Consider the following 9,701-nt stretch of genomic DNA (forward strand, 5'->3'; position numbering starts at 1 on the left):
AAGCATGAAATAAAGAGCTATGTTTTCTAGTATATGCTTTTAAGATATGCCCAGCATTATGAACTATTAGAAGTATTACACTTCTGTATGATAATGGTTTTTAAAAACTTATGCACATGACTTTGGTTAATAACTTTAAAATGAATATTGGAACTGTTTTGACTATAAAGATATCTAACTTGACTATGATACAACTTTATTATTTAAAAAATCATTAAGAAATTAATTCCACTTAACTATGTTTGTTGTCATATGGAATTATAGTGCTGTTTCTTTCTTTCAAATAATTTTTCTTTTAAATATTAGCATGGACATCACAGAACTAGAAAATAAACAGTTGGAGGATAAAAACATCCAATCATCTATAACTCCTCAGGTAAAAACTTAAAACTATACTGTAATACATGATATAAAAATCAACTTGATCATAAAATATAATTCTAAAGCTTATTTATTAGGTTTTTCTTATATGTTTGGTTAAAAATGAGATGTGGTCATTTTAAAATAGCTGGTTTTAATGGGTCCTAAGAAATGAGCAAAAGAAATAAAAAGATGGAAAGGGGTGACTACAGATTATTTTGGAGTTAAAGAGAGCATAAATGAGACTTCTATAGTTTTTAAGGGCCAAAGGTTCTTCTTTTAAATATTTAAAATATTCACCACTAATTGCGATTATTATTTTTATCTGTAAAGACTTCATCTTAGTTTATGTCAATTTGTTATTAATTCTGAAATGATAAAATTTAAAGAAATATGGTTTTACTGTATATGACCTTTTACTTATCCTAATCAAAGTTCATCTTTGTGTCTTTACCTTGGCCCTTTTGTATAGTGAGAGACTTTTAAAAAAAAGATCTCTACATGGGAATTCAAACAGATTAATCGTGATTAGATTTAAAGAACTTTGATCTTAAAGAGCTACATAATTTGTTTACATCAGCTGCTATGGTGCCTCGTTCCCCTAGCCATTAAATGTTTCCTCTTCCTTTCCTTATTCTGTCCATGCTCTCTAGCCTTCATTACCATTTCTTGTGACAATGTGATGTTCTCTCTTCCATGCACTCAAAGACCCAAAGTATTATCATTACACATACACACATACACACACATATATATACATATCATGAGGATAGTAAGGCAAATTTGAAGATCTCTGTTCTAGGGTTAACTTGACTCATTTTTATTTTTAAAATTTTGTTTTTTACCTTGGGAAAAGCTTTTCAGTATTCTCATGAACTGTTTTCTCCCTAAACCAGCAGTTTCATAATTAGACTAACTACTATTAAAAGTCTGGAAGATGGAAGTATACCCCTGAACTATCTGAATATGTTATCTATAAATAATAGTGGAAGCTTGAACCTTTACCTTCTGAAGGCTTGATCTGTTTCTTTTAAATTTTTCTTTCAGTTACATAATTTTTCAAATGAAATCAGTCCATGTTAAATTATATTTTACCTCCTTTCCAATTTAGTTGTATTTTTATTCCACGGAAGTTAGTTTGATAATCTTTGGGAATTAAATTGAGGAGGGACACTTTTAATTACTCTATCCACACTATAGGCTCACTTACTCATATACATAAATCACAAATGAAAATGACAGGCCTGAAGTCTACAAAAGGCTAAGTTAAGGTATCCTGCAAAATAAAATGTACACCTATGACATCCCCATATGTCAATATCATATATTGATATAGAGCATGAATAGTCTTTTGTGTGTGTAATTCTCCATGTTGACAGTAATAATATGAATTTAATTATGAGATTTGGTGGTTTTATACCTTCATAAATTTGTATGGAAAGTAAATTTCTTAAAATATTCCTTTGTTTTACTTCAGATCCTCAAAGATGATAATACTGGAGAAGATGAAGAAACTAAGGAAATCGTCATTTTAGAAACAGAGGAAACAAAACCACAGGTGACAAAAAATCCTTTTCCTCCACAAGGAAGATTGAATAAGTGTATTACAAATGGTATGTAAAATAAGAAATGTGTTTGATAAATATTAAACCACAAGCCAACAATACCACTGTTTAATCTGTGTACTCCCAGATGAGATTATCAGCTTGATTAGAGTCAATACGTGGACAAAAAGAAAATTTTTCCATGAATCTGTCAAAAAAATAATTGCTTAAGAGATTTATATTTTTATGTTTTTATAACTTTTAATGTTAAATTGCATAGATTAGAAATAGAATTGATTAAACATTTTTATTTAAAACCTACTTTTCACATTTATTTTTTTTAATGTTATTTTTTTTAGAGAGAGGGGAAAAGAGAGGGATAGAGAGATAGAAACATAATGAGAGAAAAACATTAATCAGCTATCTCCTGCACACCCCCAAAAGAGGATCGAGCCTACAACTCAGGCATGTGCCCTGAGCGGGAATCAAACCAGACCTCTTGGTTCATGGGTCAACACTCAACCACTGAGCCACACCAACCAGCCACATTTATTTTTAAGTTAGCTAAAATGAATATTATATTTCTGGCAATATTACAGTTATTACATTAGGCTGCAATTTTTAAAACATCTGTTGCCTTGTAAATAGTTATATAAAACTTGCTTTTATACTAACAGTTTAAAGTATCTCATTGTCACCAAATATGTGTGAGATTTTCTTGATTTTTTTCCTAGATGTTCCATATGATTAAACTTAAAAGAGAGAGATTTTGACCTCCAAAAATAGAAAGCCTATAGAAAACAAAAATTATTTTAAAATATGAGGATAAGCAATTGAAGTTTTAAACTTTTAATTTCTTAATTTGTTGCTTTGTAACTTTAAACTTTTGAAAGCAAATTTTATTCATTGATTTTTCATTAATACAAGTTGCTTTTTAGTTAACATTACTATTTTTAAGGTCCTGAATCTAAATTAAACTAAAATATCTGCCAGTGTAAGTGATTGGACTTCTTTGTAAATACAATTTCTGCATGTAGGTCTTACCTGCATGTTTCCATGACCCTATTTAGTGGGCAGTTTCTATAGAGCAGTTTTTAGGAGTAGGGCCAGGGCCTATGGAAGAGAGAAAAATGTATTGGTCACCAAAGGTTTTCCATTGAGATTGAGGACTGCTGTTTTCTCATGAAATAATTGAGGAGTTTTATAACAACAGTATTGAAATTACAAACTTACTTAGATCTATAACCCATTTCCTCCGTTGTCTTTCAGTTTTGATTTTGCCATTTTAGAGAAATTTATAGAAAAATGTGCTTCCATGTTTCTATTTGGGGGGTTGTATATTCTTGTACTCTTTCAGTTTCCTTCTCTCTGTCTTGAACACACACACACACACACACACACACACACACACTACATTCATACTAAAGAAACCCTCAAAACAGCATGTACTCTGAATAATTGAAAGAAATAGAGCTGCAGATTCTCTATAAATCATACTTAATTCATTATATAGAAATCTAAACTCTCAACCACATGCAGAAATCAATCTCATCACTTTTAATCACACTATTTATAGCCTGTACCGGTACTGGGGAAGTGTCTTGCCTAATCCCAAAGAAATGGATATTCTACAGCAATAGGTTTAGGTTTTAGGCTATAAGTCCTTTTTAGTTTACTAAGTTCACTTATTTTTATGAAGCTGTTTTCCCTTAAAATAACGAAAGGAAAGTTTTATTATACATCCAACTATCAATCTTAGGGTCAGACTTTCTGCATTAAAATCTTATCAGTTTTATGAAGGGAGAAGTCTTGGAAGTTTAGAGCTCAAAGGTAGTATCTCAGACCCTTCCAGATTGTGGTCCAGCTTCATCACTCAATCCTAACAACAAATAAAATGCTGAACAAACTGAAAAATTGACAGCCTTTAGTTTAATCAAAGAAGTGAGGTCACGGCGCCTGTCCATAATCATAGGTAAGGGCCGCATCAATGGAGCCTCGGATAAGGCACAGCCCGCCGCGGCCCACCAGGCCGGTACCTGCTCCTGGATCGCGAGTGCCGGGCATGGGCTGGGCACGCGCTTGCTCAGAGAGGGCGTGAGGCAGGAGCACCAGCTGTAGAGGTTAGTGGCCGGGTACCCTGCGCCCCAGGAGCCGGTAGTTGCGGGGCCTCCCGCCTGGAGTGCGCACAGCCGTGGGGGCCCGCAGATAACCGCAAGGGGTGGAGGAAAGGAGGGGGCCGGCCTCGGCACTTGGAGGAACCGCCGTGCATACCTGGAGACGACGTGGCCTCCCTGATCCAGGGGATCACCTGCCAGGCGTGCCTCACCTTCCAAGGCCGTGGGGGCGGACGCAGCGCTTCCCAATCGTGGCGTGGTGCCAGGCCCTGAGGCGCCGATGCCGCAGGGCTTCCCGGAGAACCTGAGCAAGCTGAAGAGCCTGCTAACCCAGGTCCGTGCAGAGGACCTGAATATCGCCCCGCGCAAGGCCACCCAACCTGCCAATCGTTACCTACATGCACATCTACGAGACGGACGGCTTCAGCCTCGGCGTGTTCCTGCTCAAGAGCGGCACGTCCATCCCGCTGCACGACTACCTGGGCATGCACGGCATGCTCAAGGTGCGCTATGGCACCGGCACCGTGCGTATCAGCTGCGTGGACAAGCTGGAGGCGGGTGGGCAATGACAGCGGGCCCAGCTGCCAGAGCAGCAGTTCGAGCTGCCGCTGCAGCCCCGCGAGCGGGACACCGTCTGGCCCGGCGTGCTCAGTTCGCCAGGGGCCCCTGCATCCTCATGCCGCACTGGGACAACCTGCACCAGATCGATGCTGTGGACTGGCCCGCTGCCTTCCTGGACATTCTGGCCCCGCCCTACGACCCCAATGACGACCGGGACTGCCACTATTACAGGGGGCTCCCCGTCAGGGCCAAGGAGGCCTCCGGATCGACCTGTGACTTGCCCCGAGAGGTGTGGCTGTGGCTCCCGGAGACCCCTCAAGCCAATGACTTCTGGTGAAAGAGGGAGCCCTATCCAGGTCCCAAGGTCGTCTCTTGAAGCCGCAGGCGCCCAGGAGCAGGGAGCCAAAGACTTGCCCTACTCAGATCTGGGCCTGGCTGCCAGCAACCCACCACAAGGGCTCTCTCCCTACCCCCAGGCCACCTGGGCATTGGATCTGTTGAAGTGGGCTGGTGTGCTTCATCAGGAGCCTTGAGAAGCGCGGGCACGGTTAGGGGGCGGGAGAGGCTAGGTTGTTTTCTGGCTTTGTCACTGCCACCAGGGTTTTGGTTTGGAGGAAGGGGAGCAGGGGACTATCTGAAGCGCTTCCATCCTAAAGCCATAATGAAAACATTCTTCCTTTGTTCCCCCGCTATACAAAATACAATGAGAGGTTTTCTCCCCTCATCGCCTTCGCCTTGGGTAAATAGGGCTTGCTTTCCACTTATGTCCTTATGCCCTTTGCTCCTTGTCATAGTTTTAACTCCTGGACTGCAATGACCCAGTGGTTTGAATTGTTTTTAGTTCAAGTCATTGGTCAAAAACTAGGTTTAGAGAGATGAGCTACTTTTTTAAGTGAGCTGCCCTGCCTTATTAATTCATTGCGAAAATTAAATCAATTTTCCAGAGTTGGGGGATCATCCCCAGGACATAACTATGCATGTAGAGGACAAGATTTTCTTTCCTCCCCTTGCCCAGTAGCCACATCTGGTTTACTCTGGCAACATCCACTAAGAACTTCACACCTGCATTTCTCAGTGACATATTCTCACTTATAGCTTATCTTCCCTGTGCGTCCCCAGATCTGTGAGTTGAGCAGATTTCTTGTTGCAGATTCACCTTTAATGCAAAAACTATATTACCCTCAAGTGACTTTTTTGGTCAGAGTATAAGAGGTGGTAGAGTAATGCTGTATTTTTTAACCAGAAGATTCAGAGGCACTGAATCAGTATGCTTACAAACAACTGAATGTAAAACACCCCTCCCCTGGCCAGCTGTTGAACTCCATGTCCCTATTTACTTCCAGTATTTTCCTGCAAAGTAGAAGAAAATGTTGACTGTTTCAAATTCTCTCACACCTAATGTTCCAGAGAGCTGGTGGTTCTAGCTGTGTTATTGGTGGCCCTGTTCTCAGAACCGACTCTCCCTCTAGCAGGAGAGAGACGGTGCTTGCTTCCTCTGGTGTGGTTTTCTATAGGGAGAACGAGATGGCACTGGTGACCCAGGCTCTGCAATGGAGAATTAAATATTCTGCTGGCCATTTTAGGGCACCAAAAATCCACACTCCCGGCCTCTTGAACAGTTGTGCTATCTGTAACTAGTTTTATTTTTGTCCTTTTAATAGTCTGAGCAACTTGACCTTGTTTACGAACACATTGACACCATTTGCTTCCAGCCATGAAGCACTATTGTCCCCCCCCCCCCTTTTTTTTTTTTTTTACTATTTATAGGATTCCTTTTTTCACAACCTTTTAATAACAAATTATAGAAATAAACACATTAAAATTTGAAGAAAAAAAAAAAAGAAGTGAGGTCACAGGGCAAATTACTGCCCTTGTAACTAAATATTGGATATGGGAAGGCAGATACAGAGAATCATAACCTAACAGAGAAGACACCTCTGTGGGAACCAGTACCAGAGCAGGAAAACCAAAATTATAATGGAAAATTGGCTGTAGGCTCAGTGTGAACAAGTCTAAGAGTTAAAAACTCCAGAGGGAATCCAGTCATGGTGTGAGCAGACACACTTCTGTCCAGGAGCCATCTGGCAAGGGGAGGGAGTAAAGTAACCACAATGAAATATACCACAGCATTCTATTCTAAAGACCTGTTTTTAAGAGAAAGTATTTTATCAGCCCCTAACCTATGGGAGTTTTATCAGAGCCCATCCTATCTGGGAGAAGAGAAATACCCAACTCCAGTCCCTTCTAGCCATCCTGTATAATCTGTGAGGATAGAAAAGACCTGAGAGACACTAGTGAAGTTCACAGCCCAAGGGCACGGGCTCACTAAAAGACTGAGTCCTAATCCTAGAGCCACAACACTCTTACCCTCCTACCATACTTTACCACCATATACCAAAGGTCCTTGTACCCAGGACATCATGTTAACCTTTAAACAAAAATATGTACAATGTATTAAAGGGAAAATAACAACTTTGAAGAGACCCAGACGTAGACATGGCAGAGATATTGTAATTATTAGACCATGAATTCAAAACAACTATGACTGACATACTCAAGGTTCCAATGAAAATGTAGACAATAGGTTGGTAGTGTAAGCAGAGAGATGGAAATTCTAAGAAAGACTCAAAAAGAAATGCTAGAAATTAAAAGCACTGAACAAATGAAGAATGCATTTGTTGGGTTCATTAGTAGAGTGTACACAGCTGAGGAAAGAATCTCTGAACTTGGGGATATGTCAGTAGAAACTTACAAAACTGAAATGCTAAGAGGAAGAAGAAATAGAATATCCAAGAACTATGGGACATTTACAGAAGGTATAACATACTTGTCATGGGAATACATGAAGGAGAAGAAAGACAAAAAGTAACAAAGGATGTTGCAGCAATAATTTTCTCCAGATTAATGTCAGATATCAAATCACAGACCAGGAAGCTCAGAGAACATGAAGCAGGGTAAATTACAAAAATCAACACCTAGCTATATTATATTTAACCTGTAGATAATCAAAGATAAAAAATAAATCTTGAAAGAAGCCAGACAAAACACTTTACCTATAAAGAAGCAATGATAAGAATCATATCTGACTTGTCCTCAGAAATCAGGCAAGCAAAAAGAGTGGACTTAAATATTAAAGTGTTAGGGCAATAAAACCACACCAAGCCTAGAATTCTGTATCCTATGAAATTATCTTTCAAAAGCGAGAGACCTAGCCGGTTTGCCTCAGTGGATAGAGTGTTGGCCTGCAGACTGAAAGGTCCCAGGTCCGATTCGGTCAAGGGCACATGCTAGGGTTGCGGGCTTGATCCCCAGTAGGGGGTGTGCAGGAGGCGGCCAATCAATGATTCTCTCTTGTTGTTGATATTTCTATCTCTCCCTCTCCCTCTATGAAAGCAATAAAAATCTATTTTTTTAAAAAGTGAAAGACAACAGCTTTCTCAGACCAACAAAAATTGAATTTATTGCCTTGTAAAAATATTAAAAGAAGTTCTTTAGAAAGAAGAAAATTATATTGGTAGGTCAGAAACTCAGATCTACATAAGATAAAGATCATGCCTTAGCTGGTTTGGCTCAGTAGATAGAGTGTCGCCCTATGGGACTGAAGGATCCCAGTTTCCATTCTGGTTAAGGGCACATGCTCAGGTTGCAGGCTTGCAGGGGGCGTGCAGGAAGCAGCCGATCAATGATTCCCTCTCATCATTGATGTTTCTATCTCTCTCTCCCTCTCCCTTCCTACCTGAAATCAATAAAAATATATTTAAAAAAGAAGGAAGATCATCAGAGAAGGAATAATGAAGGTTAAAAATCTTATTTTTTATATTGTTAAATAATCAGAGAGCAGTTTGTTCCAAATAATAGCAAAATATATTCACTGATTATAGCTAATGCATAAGTGAAATGAATAATAGCAATGATACAAGAAACAGAAAGAAATACCCCAGGGAGTCCTTGGGTACTGGGCTAAGGGGCCCTTTGGTCCCAGGAACTAATACAGAAACACCGCCACCTAAAGGCAGTGTCAGCAATAGACGCTTCTGTAAATACAACTGAAAGTAGGCAAACAAAGCAGGCAGAGTGTTCCCATCTGGCTGACATCAAGGCTGTGGCATTTGACACAGAGGAATGGTGGATTGCTAGGAGCTTCAACATGGTGCTGACTATCTAGCAGGAAGCTGAGACATGGCAGACATAACAGTAGAGAGGGGTCTTAGACCAGCACCCAGGAGACATTAAATCACCGGAAAAGGAAGTAAATGAAATGGAGTCAAACAATTTGTCAGAAATTATTCAAAGCAATGGTCATTAGGATGCTGAAAAGGATGGAAGACAAATTGAACAACATGTGTAAGAATCAAGAAGAAATGAAGAAGAACAAAGAAGAAATGAAAATGACATCACTGAAATAAAGAACACAATAAAGGCATCAACAGTAAACTAGAAGAAGCTGAGAACTGCATCACTGAGCTAGAAAACAAGGTAGAAAAAAACCAAGCAGAGCAGCAATTGGAAAAAAAACTTAAAAAACAGGAGGAGAGCCTAAGGGAGCTCTGGGGCAACACAAAATGAAACAACATCTGTGTAATAAGGGTACAAGAAGGAGAAGAAACAGAGCAAGGAATAGTAAACCTGTTTGAAAAAAATGACAGAAAACTTTCCTGATATTGGGAAGAAAAATGTCACACAAGTCCAAGAAGCTCAGAGTCCCAAACAAGATGAACCCAAAAAGATCAACACCAAGACACAACATAATTAAATTGGCAAACATCAACGACAAAGTAAGAATCTTAAAGGCTGCCAGGGAGATACAGAAAGTTATCTACAAGGGATCTCCCATCAGACTATCAACTTATTTCTCAACAGAAACACATCAGGCCAGAAGGGAATGGAATAAAATATACAAAGTGATGCAAAGCAAGGGCCTGAATCCAAGAATACTATACACAGCAAGCCTATCATTCAACATTGAAGGTGTAATCAGGAGCTTCACAGACAAAAAAAGCTAAGGGAGTTTATTTCCACCAAACCAGAAATACAAGAAATGCTAAAGGGAATGCTGTAAAAGGAAGAAATAGGAAGGGAAGAAGGAACACAGGCATAAAGAATAAAAATGGCCACAAAGAAG

General features: G+C 39.6%; 1 pseudogene across 1 annotated transcript; it reads left to right on the top strand.

The window, feature by feature from the left end:
- Positions 1-307: 307 nt before the first annotated feature.
- Positions 308-4,955, top strand: LOC308529216 (2-aminoethanethiol dioxygenase-like; annotated as a pseudogene). Its single transcript has 3 exons — positions 308-376; positions 1,838-1,973; positions 4,110-4,955. The product of its transcript is annotated as a 2-aminoethanethiol dioxygenase-like (transcript).
- Positions 4,956-9,701: the final 4,746 nt, after the last annotated feature.

Source organism: Myotis nattereri (genome assembly GCF_964212035.1).
Source record: "Myotis nattereri genome assembly, chromosome: 1".
NCBI lineage: Eukaryota > Metazoa > Chordata > Mammalia > Chiroptera > Vespertilionidae > Myotis > Myotis nattereri.